General features: G+C 38.8%; 1 pseudogene; it reads right to left on the reverse strand.

Moving 5' to 3' along the window:
- Window positions 1-10,443: 10,443 nt before the first annotated feature.
- Window positions 10,444-11,220, reverse strand: LOC114505523 (annotated as a pseudogene).
- Between the last annotated feature and the right edge of the window lie 8,428 nt (window positions 11,221-19,648).

Genomic DNA, 19,648 nt, shown 5'->3' on the forward strand with positions numbered 1-19,648 from the left:
TGGGAATTTTATTCAGTGAGAAAAAGTCAGTCTTAAAGTTTTGCATACTATATGATTATATACTACTCTTGAAATGACAAAAAATACAGAGATGGGGAACAAGTTAGTGGATGCCAAGGGTAATGGAATGGGGTGGATGGAAGGTGAATGTAGCTGCAAAGTGTAGCAGGAAGGATCCTTGTGGTGACAGTACAGTTCTATATTGTATTAGTGTGTACATGAACCTATACATGTGATAAAATTGCATGTAACTAAATACACAGACACATATAAACAAATGATTAAAAATAAAGCTTGGGAAATCTGGACAAGAGCAATGGTTTGTAACAACATCAATATCTTGGTTGTGATCTTATATTACAGTTTTACAAGATGTTACCACTGAGGGAAACTGGGCAAAGTGTACATGATATTCCCCTGCATTATTTTTTACAATTGTATGTGATTCTACAATTATATCAAAATAAAAAAATTTAATTAAAAAAAGATAAAGACAAACAATTGGGGCCTTCAACATTTTGCCAGAAATTTGAACTAAGGAATCTGGCTCCTGCAAGCTTGACACTAATTCGCCATCTGGCTATCAGATGAATAGTTATAAAGAACAATGACTTCCCAAACCTGAGTATGTAGCACCTTGGGGGGCTTCTAATAATCCAAAGAGGTATTGTTCACATGAAAATTCTCAGTAACCATGTTTAAATGAAAATCACTTTTATGAAAAAAGTATTTGTTATATAAGTCTTCATATTAGAGGGCCGAGCTACAAAATCAAAATAGGATATCTCAATCTGTCCCCACTCTAGTCCTTCCAAAATAGGCAGGTCTCTTGAAATGCTATCTGTAAAAGGAACAAAACTGCCAGGTATTGAAGACTTCAGGTGGTGGGTGAATTGAACCAGTTTCTGTAAGGAAAGGAATTCAGGTTCATGTGGCCAGATTTATCCTGAAACTAAGGGCAATAACACAGTCCTAGCAGTCTGCATCCAGGAAGTGAGTTCCCCTCCTACCTAGAGTTAACCAGAGCCTTGGTCTTTTTCACCAGTGTTATTTCACAGCCTTCCCCCAACACAGACACATACAATTAAGGAAAGAAAGACTGAGCATGTCCAATAATACAACTAATTTCTGTCAATTAGCCAATGTCCAACAATTAGTAAATTAGTAGATTATGCTTGAGTTGACACATATTCAATCTAATGGTTCATAAAACAGGTGGCTGATTATTTTGATCATATATAAGTGACTCTGAGTGCATTGAAAGGATGTTTAAAACAACAAAAGAATAATCAAAAGCACAATTTATCACCTTGGTTCTTAACAGATTTAAGATGCATAATGACACCAGCACTTGGTTAAATAAAGCAACAAATTGACAGCCGAAGTGCTAGGGTAGGCACAGTATCATTCCTGAGGGACTTTGGCCATGGCACCTGTGCTCCAAGCAGGTGTGTTAAGGTATGGCCCAGGATGTGGGAGAACTGAGCGTTAACATATTCCAAACCTTTGCAAAGTAGTAGTCTCAAAGGAGGTGATTTTTGAGAAAGGGCAGAAACAAAACACACCTAGGAAGCTAGTAAGGCATTTGAGACCTAAATGCAAATATGAAAGAAATGCACCTTTAGAGCTGGGTTAGTTGGGAGCCTTTCATGTTGAGGCACAAACATTTTCAAATGGGGCATCAACCTCCCCTACATTCCCATTCACATAATTTTCCATTTCAGTTGCTCATTCTCTTTAGTCAGTGCTCCCTGTGGGACTTCACACTAATTATCTCATGGCAGTGATACCACCTGCTGAAAAAGCTGGCAGCTGAGCAATTTCCATCTTCCAAACTTTGGGCCTGCCTCTACCTGCCCTGATACAAGAAACAGAAAGTCACTGTGTTGTCCCTTATACCCTGCTGAGGGGACTGACTCAGCTCCACAGATTGAAGCAGAAACTGAGAACTTGATTAATTCTTTAAGCTGGAGCCTTTGCTTATAGTATTCAGTACTGAAGTTTTGGGACTCATCCTATGTCTATTCGTGGCTTGGTGGTGGACCAGGTGACATGTTCAATTTAGTGAAAGTGGTTGGCTAAATTACTTTAGTGCGAGGATCCAGACATGTGAGGTTCCTAGTAAGGCAAGCAGATAGTTAGAAATGAGGAAGTTTCAAAGGCATCTGCAGGAAATTCAAAATATGCTAAAGAAAGCTAAGCCAAACATCCTAGGCCAGACAGCCTAAGTTCCCGAAATGTTACTTCACTCCTTACAAGTAGGTGGACTTGAGGCAGGAGACTGGGACAGTAGATGAAATAAAAATGAGGAAGTCCTGGGAAGCTGACATCAAAGTAAGTAGCGGACATTGACACAAACCAACATGCCGAATACTGTAAATAGTCTTGTAATAGCACAATAATACTTAAAACCACAACTGGGTTTGTGCACTTTGATCCTGAACAACCTATACTCCACCTTAGTAGCATTATAATCTGATTATAATAAATTAGCATTGTGGTTTCCACCCCCTGGTGGGCAGCCAGGAAGAACTGTGGGTAATCGCATGCACAGTAGCAGAAAAATTGTGTGACTCTTAATGCAAGCACAGTAGAGAAAGTAGATTACAAATAGGGAAGTAAAAATCCTTACAAAAATAAAACCCCTAGACAACAGGAGGCCATTCTCTGTTCAGGAGATTAGCCTGCTCCTGTATTCTGTGGAATGTATTGTCCTTTTTTTTAAAGAGGGGAAGGGAGGGAGAAAAAGGGAGAGCAACATCGATATGCAAGAGAAACAATCAATTGCCTCTTGCACACCTCCAACTGGGGAACTGGCCCACAACCCAGGCATGTGCCCTGACTTGGAATTGAACCAGTGACCTTTCGGCTTGCAGGCCAGCGCTCAATCCACTGAGTCACACCAGTCAGGGTGAGTGTACTGTCCTTAATCAAGCTTGCTTGCTTTGCTCAACTCTGTTTGTGTGATCTGTTCAATTCTTTGTTCATGATCACCAAGAACCTGTCTACCTGTGCACACCTGGGACAGTAATCCCAGTTCTGATATAAGTGAAGAAGTTGATTTCTTCACTACTGCTTTACCACTATCTCTGGCCACCTGGGCACAAATGAAAGCTGTTTGATCACAAGAGGGTGAAAGGGTATAGATGATACAGAATAATCTGGAAAAGAACTGAAAGGACATGGTTTACTCATTGATTTGTTGCACCATCTTTTTGTAGAAAGGACAGCTTAATGTTGATTCACAATCCCACTCTTAAAATATTTGTATATGTTTTAATTTTTTTTATTTTTGTTTATGCTGTTACAGTTCCTTCTTTTTCTCCCTTTCCCCATCTCCTTCCAGCTTTAAACTCTACCCTCCCCAAACCAGTTCCAAATTTTTGTCCATGTCCATGAGTTGTGCACAAAATATTTTGAAACTTCAGAATAGGAGTGAGGAACTTAGGTGTCCACACTGGTAAATTGACTGTATCTGGCAGTGTGAAAGAAGGTGGACAGGGTACACTGACCTCAGTATAATTTCCACTTAGTGAAGCTTTGAAGTTTTGGTAAGAATAGTTAGCGATTTGAGGATAGTTAGACACCTTTTCTTTTACATATATTAAAATAGTCTTTTTAAAAAATGTTTTATTGATTATGCTATTACAATTGTCCCATTTCCCCCCATTTATTGCCCTCTACCCTGCACCACCCCTCCCACCAGTATTCTGCTCCCCCACCCTTAATTCATGTCCATGGGTCATACATATAAGTTCTTTGGCTTCTTCATTTCCTACACTATTCTTAACCTCCCCCTATCTATTTTGTACCTACCATTTATGATTCGTATTCCCTGTACTTTTGCCCTTATTCTCTCCCCCCACCCCCGATGATAACCTTCCATGTGACCATCATTTCTGTGATTCTGTTACTGTTCTAGTTTGCTTAATTTGTTGTTGTGGGGTTTTTTAAGTTCAGTTGTTGATAGTTGTGAGTTGGTTGTCATTTTACTCTTCATAGTTTTGATTATCTTCTTTTTCTTAGGTAAGTCCCTTTAACATTTCATATAATAAGGGCTTGGTGATGATGAACTCCTTCAAGTTTACTTTATCTGGGAAGCATTTCGTCCGCCCTTCCATTCTAAATGATAGCTTTGCTGGATAGAGTGACCTGGGATACAGGTCCTTGCCTTTCATGACTTTGAATACTTCTTTCCAGCCCCTTCTTGCCTGCAAGATTTCTCTTTTTTTAAGATTTTATTTATTTATTTTTAGAGAGGGAAGGGAGGGAGAGAGAGAGAGAGGGAGAGAAACATCAATGTGCAATTGCTGGGGGCCATGGCCTGCAACCCAGGCATGTGCCCTGACTGGGAATCGAACCTGTGATGCTTTGGTTTGCAGCCCGTGCTCAATCCACTGAGCCCTGCCAGCCAGGGCACAAGGTTTCTTTTGAGAAATCAGCTGATAGTCTTATGGGAACTCCTTTGGAGATAACTGTCTCCTTTTCTCTTGCTGCTTTTAAGATTCTCTGCTTCTCTTTAATCTTGGGTAATGTAATTATGATGTGCCTTGGTGTATGCTTCCTTAGGTCCAATTTCTTTGGGACTCTCTGAGCTTCCTGGACTACTGGAAGTCTATTTCCTTTGCCAGATCAGGGAAGTTCTCCTTCATTATTTGTTCAAATAAGTTTTCAATTTCTTGCTGTTCCTCTTCTTCTGGTACCCACATAATTCAGATATTGGAATGTTTAAAATTGTCCCGAAGGTTCCTAAGCCTCTTCTTAATTTTTTTTAATTATTGTTTCTTCATTCTGTTCTGCTTGAATGTTTCTTCCTTCTGCTCCAAATCATTGATTTCAATCCTGGTTTCCTTCCCTTCACTATTGGTTCTCTATCTTCATTTCACTTTGGATAGCTTTTACTTTTTCCTCCATTTTGTGACCATACTCAACCACTTTCGTGAGCATCCTGATCACCAGTGTTTTGAACTGTGCAACTGATAGGTTGGCTGTCTCTTTATTGTTTAGTTCTATTTTCAGAGGTTTGATATGTCCTTTCATTAGGACCATTTTTTTTGTCTCAGCACAGGTGTTATGTTACAAGGGGTGGAGCCTTAGGTATTCACCAGAGTGGGGCAACCCAGGCCACTGCAATTTGGTGGAGGAGTCCGAGAGGGAACAATGCTAGTCAATCAGCTCTGGGCCAGCTTTCAGTCTTCCCCTGCTTCCCACAAGAAAATTGGGCCCTTCTGGTGCCAATTCCTGGGTGGGTGGGTTTGTGTATGTTCTAGGACCTTGTGGGTCTCTCCAATGAAGAGGTCTCTCCTGTGAGGCTGGGAGTTTCTCCCACCAACACAATCCCCACAGGTTTTTTCAGTCAGAGGTTTTGAGGCTTTATTTCCCAGTGTTGGAACCCTGAGTTACGTGGTCTGTCTTGCTCCTCAGTTGTTTCTCTAGGTTTATTCACATGCAAACTTGGGACTGCCTGGTCTTCCTGCCACCTCCTGGCCTGTCTGGTCCTCTAGCTGCTGCCTTGCCACAAGTCCTCTCCACCTGGCTGCCCATCTCCACCCCTCCTACCAGTCTGGATGAATGTTTCTTCTTTAACTCCTAGTCTGTTGGACCTCCATACAGTTCAATTTTCTGCCAGTTCTGGTTTTTCATTTTTAAATTTGTTGTTGTCCTTTTGGTTGTGCAAAGAGGCAAAATGTATCTACCTACCCCTCCATCTTGGCCAGAAGTCATATATTAAAATATTCTTAATGCTTATGACAACTGGGAGGGATGTTATGAAGAGAGGAAAATATTCATATCTTATCAAAAGTTGGCAGGGTTGGGGAATAAATCTTGATTTGACTAGGAAAAAAGGTGGTTTGAGTTTTCTACTTTTGAACCACTGACTTTATCTCAAGGGAAAACAGTCTTACTGTTGTGCAGCTGAGTGCTGTCATTAACAGTAAGAGGTGAGCCACATTTGTAATTGTCCTGGTTCCTTGGATTATTTTTCTTTTGTCTTGAGCTTAAAAAGAATATCATCAGCTTACACCCAGTTTTATTAATGTAGGAGAGCACTGATAAAGCTACATGAAAAGGATAGATAAACTGGAAGTCAAAGAATCAGAGAGTGTTCAAATCGAAGGAGAGATAGAAACAACTGAGGCCAGCCCCTTCAGTTTCACGTATGGGAGAGAGACCCAGAGAGGGAAGATGGCAGGTCACGTGAGTCTCATTCCTGTCCTCTTTTCAGAATAAGATATATTACTTTATTGTTACATACTTTCCTTTCTAATTAGATTTGTAAATGTTATTAGTTGGCATTCCTGGGGCATGTAGCCAATTAGGTATTAAGGGTTATAGATCCAGAGTCATACAATGGTAGGGAAAGCTAGGTCCAAAGTAAACAATGATCAGATCTGGAGCCAACACTCACTTGCATTGTGAATGTTGGCATTCTCCTAGGTTCTGTCCTTGGTCCTCTTTTCTTTTATTAAGAGTAACTCTATGATTAGGGTTGGTCTGTATGGCAAATACAAGACTAATTCTGAATTGAAAGACTGCAATTGTAGTTCTTAAGATTTTCTGCCTATCTCAGAGGATAATGTGTTCCTTCTCCAGTTCAATACCAATCTTTTCACCTCCCCATCTCCTAACAATACTTTGCTTTTCCCTTATACTCTGCCACATTTGTAACCACAACCAAATCTGTTTTGTTTTAATAAAAACAAAAATCTTTTTACACAGGGTTCCCCTCAGCTATTCCCTTGTTAGCCAAACTTCTTGAAATAATGGTCTATACTTGATGTTCGACTTCCTTCCATTTAACTTCACCTCAATGCCAAGCTCAATGGACACTCTTTCATCTTTATTTTCAGTAATCTTGCTGGCAGCATTTAACACTGTTCAATCACTCACCTGTTCGGGACTCTTTCTTCTCTGGCTTTTCTTCTTCTGATTCTCCTACTCTTCTATTCCTCAAGGAGTTTGTTTGAGAGTAGCAATATTTTGAGTTAATGTCCAGCTTATGTCACCTTCATTGCAATACTTTCCAACCTGTAATCTCCCAGGGAGAAAAGGTAAAGCCCCAGGACACAGCCAATAGGAAGACTAAGAATGGATATGTAAATGAAGGTAGATGCCAGACCTCAGGGAGTACATTCTCTCTCCCAGGGATGTAGTAACACAAACAAAGTTGACTGTAGAGGATCAGGCTGAGAGGTCACATAGACTCAGAGACTGAAACTACAGTTTTGGCCAAACATGACAGTGGATGAGTGACTAGAAGACAGTGCTAAACAGAGAAGGAAGTGGGAGAAACAAAACCAACTCTTCCAAAGAAACAAGGAAGAGACCTTGAGCCAGAGACAGATGTGGAATAGCAGGAGTAAGAGAGGAGAAGAGTTGTGACAGGAATAAGAGGGAGAGAGGGGAGTGATTAGAGAGCACAGGAGAGGACACCTAGACAACTTTCTAGTTCCTGTGAGGTGCTGCTGTGCTTACTGCAGTAAATTTCTGCATGGTTCTCCTCTATCCTTGTAATAACCTTCTCTTTTTAATAGATCAGTGTTTCTTTTTTTAAAAAAAGATTTTATTTATTTAATTTCTAGAGAAAGGGGGAGGGAGAGAGGAGAGAAACATCGATTGGTTTCCTCTCATACCAGGGAATGAACTCATAACCCAGGCATGTGCCCTGACCAGGAATCGAACTAGTGACCTTCCACTTTGTGGAATGATGCCTAATCAATTGAGGCACATCGGTCAGGACAGATTACTGTTTCTTTAAAGGTAAACTTTATGCTGAGGTACTTCTTCTACCTACTCCTCAAACTCTACCTGGGTGATCTCATCCACTTTTTTTTTAGTTTAACATGTTTTTATTTCTATCAGTGTTATGCATTTATACAGCTTTTTAAAAAGACTACCAAAGGTTTTAATGATAAGCAGAAGTCTCTATGCCCACTCCTTTCCTGCTTCCTGGAAGTAATCACTCTTTGAAGTGTTCCTTATAGTGTTTACCTCAGTCATTTAAAATAATATGATAATCCTGCTATTCATTTTATTATTGTGGCAATATACATAGCACAAATTTACCATTTTAACCATTTTTAAGTGTAATGTTCAGTGACATTAAGCACATTCACATATCACCACTATACAATTATGTCACCACTATATATTTCCTGAATTTTTTCATTATCTCAAACTGAAATTCTATACCTATTATTAATGAATAACTTTCCATTTCCTTCCCCTCCAGCCCTGGGGATTGTTCTAGTTGCTATGAATTTGACTATTGTAGGTAAGTAATATAAATGGAATAATACAATATTTGTTCTTTGATGTCTGCCTTATTTCACTTAGCACAATGTCTTTAAGTGTTGTATATATTATAACATATATGAGAATTTGATTCCTTTTTAAGGCTGAGTAATATTACATGGATATATAATAGAACATATATATACACTATATTTTATTTGTCAATCATTCATTGATAGACATTTGAAGTTTTTCCACCTTTTGGTTATTATTAACATGCTGCTATGAACCCTGAATTCACTTCTTTTAGGTATATTACTAGAAATGGAATTTCTGGATCATATGGTAATTCAATGTTGCTTTTTTGAGAAACTACTATGGTGTTCTAATATGTTTTGACAAACACATTTTAAACATCATCTACTGACTTTATATTATGGTGGCTAAGGATTCATCCTCTCTTAAAGTACTCTCTAGCCCCTGTGTACTGATGATTTCCTATTTATGTTTCCAGTCCTGACTTCCCCTTGAGCTACAGGCTTGTATTATCCAAATGCTTACTGGACATCTCCATGTAGATGTTAAGCTCAGCATATCCAAATATACTCGCCCTTGTCCCGCACCCCACACTTTCTCTTCCTCTGGTTATTATACTGTTCCCTATGTCAGTGAGTATCACCAATGTCTACTCAGTCACTCAAACAAGAAACCTGGTAGTTATAACAAACTGCTTTGGGACCTTAGCATCCAATTGGTCACCAAGAATTGTTGATTTTACCACTTAAATACTTCTTGACTCCATTCTCTTTTTTTCTTTCCCAGTGTCACTGCCCTAGTTCAGGTCTTCATCATGTATTGATTGGACCACTTGCAGCAGCAGCCTCCGGTCTTGTCTCCCTGCCTCCATATTTGCCCTCCTTTAATCCTATTGTAAACTGAGCTAAGCCACTTTAGCCTCTTACATCATCGGGTATTTTTTCAATGACTATCAATAGCTCCCAATGACTAGAGATAACTGCAGGTTGTAGTTTTCATACCCTATAATCTCCCTACCAGGTGGTATGTTCCAATGAAAATAGGACTTCAGCCCAATTCTGCCAAGCATACACTTAGTAGCAGTTTTACATAGTCCTATAACCTGTCCTCATAAGATTTATTAAGCCCCATGCAGGAAGTTTCACTTGAAACACATTTAGCATTTCTCCAGTAGTAGTATTTTAGCCAAACTTATGGTCAGATCAGGCAACAGAATCATCCATTAGTGTCAAGATGCAAGACTCACTGTACTTCTGGACCCAGAATGCCATTCTGGGATCTCCAGTTTCTTAAGCCCCATTAATGTAAAGGCAGATAAAAGTGCTAATCCATAAATCTAGAGCACCATTTATTTCACCAATGAAAGTTTATTTCTAACATCCCTTATGTATATTTTATTTTCAAAAACAAGTTTATCAATGACACATATTTAAAGAAAAACTCCCACCCCCTGGAAATAGCTAAAAAAAAAAAATCTACCTCCTACCTCCCTGTGTCCTCATCGTCCCATTCCCTCCAAATCAAAGGGGGAAAAGGCAAAGGAATAAAACCCAAAATTAAAAACCAAAGATCACCTTCAAAATCCCTTAAAAAGAGGTAATGCATCTCCTCAGAGGGGAGGGGAATTTATACTGGAACTGGGAGTGGAACAGAGATATTTCTACAGAAACCTGCAAAGAAAGACACTCAAAGAAAAAAAAAAGAAATACAAAAGGAAACAAAATAGATCACCAGGCAATCTGGAGGGGCAGGGAGCTAGAAAATAGGACAGGAACAGGCAAGAGGGGACTGAGAAAGTTAGGGAGAAGTTAGAGGGAAGATAAACAGGACATTGTGATGTCCTTGGGTTAAAAAAAAACACCCTCCTACCATCCATGCCCACCTACCCTTGAGCAGCCCCAAGGGGGTGAAGTTGGACAAGGAAATGGGGAGTAGGTTGCACACTTGAGATGTATACATGTGTCCAGAGTGAATGAGCAGCCCCTGGACCTTCCCTTACTCCGAAAAGCAGGTCATTCTCCAGCAGTTAGTTATGGGATTCTCCCCACTTCCATAGTATATCTTATTTTTAAAATATATTTTTTCCATCAAGTTCAACTTCTGTTTTTGAAAAAAAATTCCCTCCATCTCTTTTTTTTTCCTCTCTCCACTCTTATACACTTTTTTTTTTTTTCAGTAACAGGGATACCATGAAGTCGATGAAGTCTCTCTAGACTAGCTCCTGTAGATGCGACCCCAGGGCCTGCAGTTAAAACTAATGTGGACTCTAGAGCAAGGACTATTATAGTTGGTAGTCTAGGCATGATACAGGGCTCATGGGAAACCCTCCATCTGTTGTCTGATGCCTGGTCTCTTGACTCGTTTTGGGATCAACTTGATTTGTCTTCCTCTAAACAGGGACTCATCTAAGGCCAGGGAAGTCCTCACTGACTGTCTGAGAACTATATATGCAAACTTTTTGGGATGGCCACTAAATTTGTCACAGAGTATGGTAACACGATTAACTGAACCACAGCCATAAAAGTGTGCTTCCAGCTCCTCTGCTGTTGCACCATAGTCCACATTGCCAACATAGATGGAGCAGGCATCAGCCTCCATCTTCTCCTCAATAGATAATGATCACTGGGCCAGCACTGCATGGAGCTGGTCTCATATTCATACTTCTCCACCTCATTCTCTAGCTCCTTTAGCTTCTCGGCTTCTTGCTCTATCTTCCTGACTTGAACTTTGATCACTTCTAGTTCCTAGTTTTCAGATCTGCAATGGCACCATCCCCCAGGTCACTCTTAAACCAGTCCAACTCCTCCCTCTCTTCCTGGCTGCCAAGGGCTCCTGAGGAAGACCTAGGGCCCAGAGCCAGGTAGTGCAAGGCTTGGGTGGCTCTTCTTTGGGCTCAGGATGACTGGGGTTCCAGTTCCTCAGACTCCAGGCCATTCTGTAGTCCCTTGCACCCCTCAGGACCTCCTTCCCAGCCTACCCACTGGATGTGGGAACAAAGATGGTGGGGAACTCCAGTCTGCCCACCACCCCAGACTGGAGCCCTGACTGCCAGCCCCACTGACACAGTAGAACATAGGTTCTTTAACTTAATTCTTTCTGGAGGGCTGTTTGAGAAATGACTGTTCAAAAGCCTAATCTCCTTTGTTTGTCACCTGAAAGACTTGTCAGCATGAAAGGGTTGTCTGTTAAGAACCAAAGTTTTGTTCATCAACTGAGACAGGTTTTTCATGAACAATGTGGTGGAAAACCACACATTTGTTTGAGATGAAAGAATATTTGAGAACCGAGGTTTGATTATAACCTCATTCAGAATTAAGCTTACATACCTTATTAACACATGTATAGTGCTTATTATGTACCAGGAAATAATCTAAGCACTTTCAAATCCTCACAACAACCCTATGAATTAGGCTCTATTATTATCTCTCTTTTCAGATGAGGAGACTGAGGCAATAAAGGTTTAATTTATCCAAGTTTACATAATTGGTAAGTGGCAAAACCAGAGTTCAAACCCAGGCTCCAGAGTCTGTGCTCTGAGAAATCAATATGCTCCTTTTCTCAAGGGCTTTTTCTCTGCATTCCCACAGCATCCTAGGCATACCTCTGTCTTAGCATTTAGCATGATAGTTTGAAAGTATCTCTCTCTGTATGTGTCTGCAACTTCACCATGAGAGTCTTTAAGCTTAATGGTCTCTGTAGTATAGCATTGAGGTCATGAAGTTTGGAATGAGGCATACCTGGGTCAAGTCCCACCTCTGCTATGTACTAGCTGTGTAAGCTTAGGCAGATTATTTAACCTTTCTATTCATCCTTTTCATTATGTCTAAAGTGGGGCTAAGCATATCTCAGGGTAATAGAAAGAATGAAATGAAATGATATATTTAAAGATCCTAGCACAGAGTCTCAAATAGTAAAAAAAAAACAAAAACAAAAACAAAAACAACACACACACACACACACACACACACACAAACCCTCTTGGTAATGCTTGACTATTATAAGTAATTATTATTATCTATGCATCTGTAGAAACTAGCATAGCATCTGGAAAATAGATATTTCAGAACCACTTGTTGAACTGAACTATTATGGAAATCTTTAGACTGACATAGGTATCAGACGTATCTCTCAGTATATATGACTTTAGAAATGATTCACTGTAGTTAATCAGGATGTGCTACCTCACTTTGCTGGGGCACCCATAAGAGTTTTACTTTCAAAGGGTAGATATCCCTGTAGATCTCCAATCATATAACTAATAAGTATATCATTCTGGTGCTTGCAACCATCAGTTTTAAGTTCAATTGGGATAGCTTATCACTTTGAAGTGAGTGTTGTTACCCATAAGTTACTTGAGCATCCCTTAAAATTAAAGAGAACCCCATTTCCTTCTCCTAGAACAAGGGCTTCAGAACTCTCCAGGACTATGCATTCTGATTTGGTCACTGACCTTTTTAGTTCTGAAATTCCAGTGCAAATTTCTTCCCCAGTATCTCAGAGCTTTGATCTCCTTTGTTATAATTTCATTGTCAAATGGATGATATAATAGTTATCAGACATGCCCAGTCACCTTTGGATAGTGTTGTTGTGATGGAAAATGTCCCAGGTATCCATTAAGTGCCCTTCTTCTTGTACTCAAGAGCAGCAGAACATGCTACTTGAAAAGTGGAAGTAGACATAGATATTGCACCCAGGGAATAATACAACCCCTTTGGATACTAGGGGAATGAAGGCTCCTAGAGCAGAATTTCTTGGTTAACTTGGGGCTAAGGAGAAATATCTGAACCCACTTTCCTTTATAAAAGAGGACAGTCTAGTGACCACTGATTCTCTTTTCCATGAGAACCTTGCAGAGCCCGTAGGCCTACTTGATTATCATCAGTAATCACTTTTCAGAATTTTAAGAGGAGAGGAAAAGTAGAAGAAATTGAAATGAATTTGAATGGATCCTGGTCCAGATCTAAAATCTGACAGTTTGATTAAACCTCTAATAATTTTTATATTGTCATTTTTCTCTTTTCCCCCTAAAATCTGGTCGACAGAACCCCACCAACACTACATACATTTAAAAAAGTCCAGTTACATGATGGTTCTGGATTCTCAGATGCTAAGGGAATTTAATGTAAGGGAGTAATGACTGTAGTGTGGCTTTGGTTAGGAAAGGCTGCCTGGAGAAGGTCTCCAGTCAAACCATAAAGGATTGGTAGACTTTAGATGGCAAGGGCTTTTCGAGTTGAAGAAGAAGGCTTGGATATGAGCCAAGACACACAGCGCACACAATAAACTAGAGGTGAGGCTTGTGGTTTTATGCTCAGGGTAAAGCCTGGTATTCACCTCTCTTTTTCTATACAGATGGGTTGTCAGAAACAAACCATGGAGGGTCCAGGAGCAGAAGTTGGGAAAGTTTGCCTCAGCAAGTGTACTGGACCAGAAGTGAGGAGATATGATTTCTGATCCTGATTCTACCACTTATTTGTCCCATGATGGTGGGTAGGTCATATAAATCTCTTTTAGGCCATTTCTTGTCAAGCTAAATATATATATATAGTATGATCAAAGTACCACACAGAACTAGTAGAAGGATTAGGAGAAAGCTTACAAATATCCATCAGATATATGAGTAACTTTCTGAGATACCATTAATAAAATATAGATACCACTGAAAGACAGACCATCTTTGGCCTTATCAGTTTGCATCTTATTGGATAATAAATATCAGCTTTTTCAAGGACTCCAAGTAATGGGTGCTGGGTACAGAGAAGAGAAAGGATTTTTTTAACAAATGAAGAAACCAAAACTCAAAGAACTTAAATCACTCCTCATTTATTGAACAGGGATTCTGCCAAAGCTAAATGTAAACCACTTCACTGCTTTGCTTCAAGAACCTGGAAACCAATTTGTATGTCCTAGAAGGCCATTTAAAATTGCCTGTATTATTGATGAAAATTTCAGGGATAATAGAAGTTATAATGAGGGCAATATTTTGGAGATTGGCAGCTAAAGTAATCTCTGATTGAGTTGATAGCCCTTTAAACTACCAGTAGGTACTGCCTTGTAATCCTTTTCACCTCTAATAATACAAAATTATAATAAGAATAAATTTATTGTATGTACTTTTACACAACATTATACATTTTAATTCTAGTATACATGAACTAGATGTCATTCCTTTTGAGCCTAACTTGGAAGAGGGAACTCGGAGTTGATAATACTGAAAAGGGAGGTAATGTCCCTTTAAAAAAGTAAATATTCCTGTAGTAGTGCCTCAGGAGAGAGTAAACAACTGAAAAGAAAGTGAGCATGGTGAAGATCTGCATTCTGGTGGGATTGGTGAGGAAAAAGGGAATTCATGTTTGTATAAGAGGGCATGTCATTGGGTTGGGGAGGGAATGCCTAGTGACCCTCCAATGCTTGTACTTGGTCATCAAAGTCACTTCAACACTCTTCCTGGTCTCTTTGTCAGTCACCACCCATCTCAGCTACCAGAGAAACTTGACCAAGAAGAAGAGAAAGATAAAGAACCATCCAAATTGCTCTGCAAGATATGTTTTCTCATCTTTCAAAACATATCTCTCCTTAGAAAGTAGACTTGTGAAGTTCCTGAAGACCTTCCTGCTGCTCCACTAAGATAATAGTCCAGGTCTTCCTTCCATTTTCTTTGGCATCTTTAGCCAACATTCAACATATTCATGAGAGGTTACCGGTTACCTTTCTAAAAACATGTTTGGCCAGTTTCTTCATGTGTTAAAATTAGATGGTAAAAAATGTTAAACTTCAAAACAATCTAAAAATTTTTAAAATAAATCTTACGACTTTGTTGTGGAGGTTATAGCCTTCCTCTTACAACAAAGGGAAGATTTTAAAGAAACTGTTCTTTTGCCTAACCCAGAAAAAATCCTCTCTGCTGAATGAAGGAGTTGGTGGAAGTTCAAATTTGTTTATTAATATATGACTTTAATCAGAGTCTGAAGATGATCTCTTGTTAATAACTTGGCATATTAATCATTTAAAAAACAAAACACTTTTGTTCTGGTGAAGAGAGAGACACTACAATTCATCCTTATCCCTCCCACCCCAGTGAATGTGTATTTTACATAAAATCACACAAATTCTCTTAATAACTTTAATAGTGTGCTATTATAACACTATTATATGAAAAGCATTATGTGTGAGTACTTAGGTACTCTCCACTTTAGAATGAATGAATTCTCCAAAACTCTTAATAGTATCCACTTTTCTCAGTTAAATAGTCTATAAGTTCAAAAGGTTAACAAGAATATTTCTTGTTAATTGGGACTGGTAAGAATATTTCTGGTAAGAAGAATATTTCTTCTAATGAGGACTCATATCAATGATTTGGAGCAGAAGGAAGAAGTAAACATTCAACCGGAACAGAATGAAGAAAAAAATTTCAAAAAAAATGAGGAGAGACTTAGGAACCTCTGAAACAAATTTAAACATTCCAATATCTGCATCATAGGGGTGCCAGAAGGAGAAGAGGAAAAGCAAGAAATAGAAAACTTATTTGAAAAATAATGAATAAGAACTTCCCCTGGCAAAGGAAATACACTTCCAGTAGTCCAGGAAGCTCAGAGAGACCCAAAGAAGTTGGACCCAAGGAGGAACACACTAAGGCACATCATAATTACATTACCCAAGATTAAAGAGAAGCAGAGAATCTTAAAAGCAGCAAGAGAAAGGGAGACAGTTATCTCCAAAGGAGTTCCCATAAGACTATCAGCTGATTTCTCGAAAGAAACCTTGCAGGCAAGAAGTGGCTGGAAAGAAGTATTCCAAGTCATGAAAAGCAAGGACCTCCATCCAAGATTACTCTATCCAGCAAAGCTTTCATTTAGAATGGAAGGGCAGATAAAGTGCTTCTCAGATAAGGTCAAGTTAAAGGAGTGCATCATCACCAAGCCCTTATTATATGAAATGTTAAAGGGACTTATCTAAGAAAAAGAAGATAATCAAAACTATGAAGAGTAAAATGACAACCAACTCACAACTATCAAGAACTGAACCTAAAAAACAACAACAACTAAGCAAACAACTAGAACAGTAACAGAATCACAGAAATGATGGTCACATGGAAGGTTATCAGCAGGGAGGGGAAGGGGTGAGAATGGGGGAAAAAGTACAGGGAATAAGAATCATAAATTGTAGGTACAAAATAGACAGGGGAAGGTTAAGAATAGTATGGGAAATGGAGAAGCCAAAGAACTTATATGTATGGCCCATGGACATGAACTAAATAGGGGGAATGCTGGTGGGAGGGGGGTGCAGGGTAGATGGGAATAAAGAGGAGAAAAAAATGGGACAACTAATAACACAATCAAAATATATATTTTTTAAAAAGAATATATCTCCTTATGTAAAATGGGGCATATATGTGGGAGTAGAGTTTTGATAACCATTTCTGAGCTCCCTGATGGTGGATTTAACAGTATCCTTGGAGATATTATGATAACTATGGATATTATGCCCCCTTCCACCTAGGGGTCAGGACATAGTGTCTATGGAATCATATATCCATTAAGGTAACACTAGCTCTGTCATTTTTAACATATGGCATCCAGTGTCATCCTGGATGCTGACAACCAGCCAACCAATGAGAAAGAGAAAAAGTGGAGATGGTATGTGAGCTTCTTAGATTGGCCTGAATAACACAGACACCCCTGCCACCAACATTCCATTGGTGAGAACTTGTCATAAGTCTCTGCCTACATGCAAAGGGAACTGAGAAATGATAGTTCTTGTCTGCAGAGCCACTTCTCAGCCACAACTTAGCATGATGAAAGGATAGTATAGATGGTTAGAGGCTAAGTGTCTGTCATAGTTGTATTATGCTAGTCATTAAATTCTCAGCTCCAACCCTATCACCCTCACCCCCTTATATATTCTGCTTTGTGAGGCTGTCATTAACATACTACAAACCACTTTTCTGCTTTGTGTATTAGCTCTATGGTAGGTTCTGCCAACAGGGAGCAGTAGAGGGAGACTGCAAAGCTGGAGGAGGAAGAATTGCTCCTACATGCTTTCTTACTGCAGATTTCCTGTATGCTTGTGGTTCCTGTATCCCCCCAACCTTGCTTCTTCACACTGGAAACACTAATGCCTTCCTATAGCACTAGCTGAATCCAGTTTGCAGTTTTTTTCTCACTTGGAAGAACAAGCTTCCTCATGCTTCACTCAGAGACAACACCAATGGTCTGTACCCTCTTCTCAGAAGTCTGGATCCCAGCAACACAGGGACCCTCCTCCAAGTTCATACATCCCAGCGTTAGCTGATAAGTTCCCCCTTTTCAGAAGTCTGAGTTTTAGCTCTGTGGAGCCCCTCCCCACCAGGTTTTGGATTACAACATCTTCTCTTCTCTTTTCCCCCCAGCCTGGCGGTGATAGCTACTTTCCCAAGTTTTTACCTTTGTGATACCTTAGAGCAGCACTGTCCAATAGAACCATAATGTGAGTACCATACTAATTTTTTTATTTTCAAGTAACCACATTTAAAAAGTGAAAAGATGAAATTAATTTTAAGAATATATGTGTTTAACCCAATATATCTGATCTGCTTCATTTCAAAATATACTACAAAATTATTAATGAGATAATTTTATAGAAGTCTATGAAATCAGTTGTATATTTCAAACTTACAGAATATTTCAATTTGAATGATAATTTTTCACCCTAAATACTTGATCTGTATTTAGATTTCTTAAAAATTTACAGCTACAGATGTGGATTTACATTATCAAGATGTTCCAAACACTTAAAAGTTTTCCAATATTTGAATTGAATATCAATTTGTAACATTTTATTTTGAAATAATTATATATGCACAGAAGTTGCAAAAAAATGCTACAGAGAGGTTCTACGTACCCACCATCCAGCTTCCCCCTTTGGTGACATCTTCAATAACTATAGTGCATTGTCAAAACCAGAACATTAATTGGCATGACGCAATTAACTTGACTACAGATTTTTCACCAGGAGTGTGATTGCTGGGTCTATGATAACTCTATGTTTAATTGCCAGAATGGCTTCCAGAATGGCTGTACCATTTTACATTCTGGCCAACAATGAATGACAGATCTAGTTTACTGGCATCCTTATCAGCATTTGGTGTTATCAATGTTGCTTTTTTCCCCAGTGTTTTTTATTTTAACCTTTCAAATAGGTATATAGTAGCATCTCATTATGATTCTAACTTGCATTTGCCTAATGGTTAGTGATGTTGAACAAGTTTTAATGTATTTATTTACCATCTGGATATCATCTTCAGTAAAATAGCTGTTCAAGTTTTAGCTCATTTAAAAACTAGATGGTTGGGGTTTTTTGTAATTTTTTTCAATTATAGTTTACATTCAATATTATTTTGTATTAGATTCAGGTATACAGCATAGTGGTTATACAATCATATACTGTAGAAAGTGTTCCCCGGATATTTCCAGTACCCACCTGGCACCATCCATAGTTATTACAATATTATTAACTATATTCCCTATACTGTACTTTACATCCCCATGACTATTCTGTAACTACCAATTTCTACTTTTCAATCCCCTCACCTCTTCAACCATCCCCCCCACCTATCTGGCAACCATCAGTCTGCTCTCTGTGTCTATGAGTCTATTTAAATTTTGTTTATTTTTTTGCACAAAGATTCTCTTTTCTCCACATCATCACCAAAACTTTTTATTTCTTGATATATTAATGATGTCTATTCTCACTGGTGTGAAGTGGTATCTCATTGTGGTTTTAATTTTCATCTCTCTGATGATTAGTGATGTTGAGCATCTTTTCATATGTCTATTAGCCATCTGTATGTCTTCTTTGGAAAGATGTTTATTTAGGTCCTCTGCCCACTTTTAGAATTGTATTGTTTGTGTTTTAGGTGTTGAGTTGTACGAGTTTTTAAAATAAAGTTTGGATACTAACCTCTTATCAGATGTATCATTGGCAAATATGTTCTCCCATTCAGGAGGCGGTCTTTTCATTTTGTTGGTGGTTTCCTTTGCTGTGCAAAAACTTTTTAGTTTCATGTGGTTCCATTTGTTTCTTTTTTCTTTTTTTCCCTTGTGCAAGGAGGTATATCAGAAGAAATATTGCTACAAGAAATGCCAGATATTTTTACTGCCTATGTTTACCTCCAAGAGTGTTATGGTTTTGAGGCTTACATTTTAGTCTTTAATCCATGTTGAGTTTAGTCTTGTGTATTGTGTCTAGTTTCATTTTTTTGCATGTATCTGTCCAATTTGCTCAACATCATTTATTGAATAGACTGTCTTTACACCATTGTTTATTCTTGCCTCCTCTCAAATACTAATTGTTCATTTAGGTGTGGGTTTATTTCTGGGGGAAAATTGGGTGGTTGGTT

Source organism: Phyllostomus discolor, chromosome X (assembly GCF_004126475.2).
Source record: "Phyllostomus discolor isolate MPI-MPIP mPhyDis1 chromosome X, mPhyDis1.pri.v3, whole genome shotgun sequence".
NCBI classification, from domain to species: domain Eukaryota; kingdom Metazoa; phylum Chordata; class Mammalia; order Chiroptera; family Phyllostomidae; genus Phyllostomus; species Phyllostomus discolor.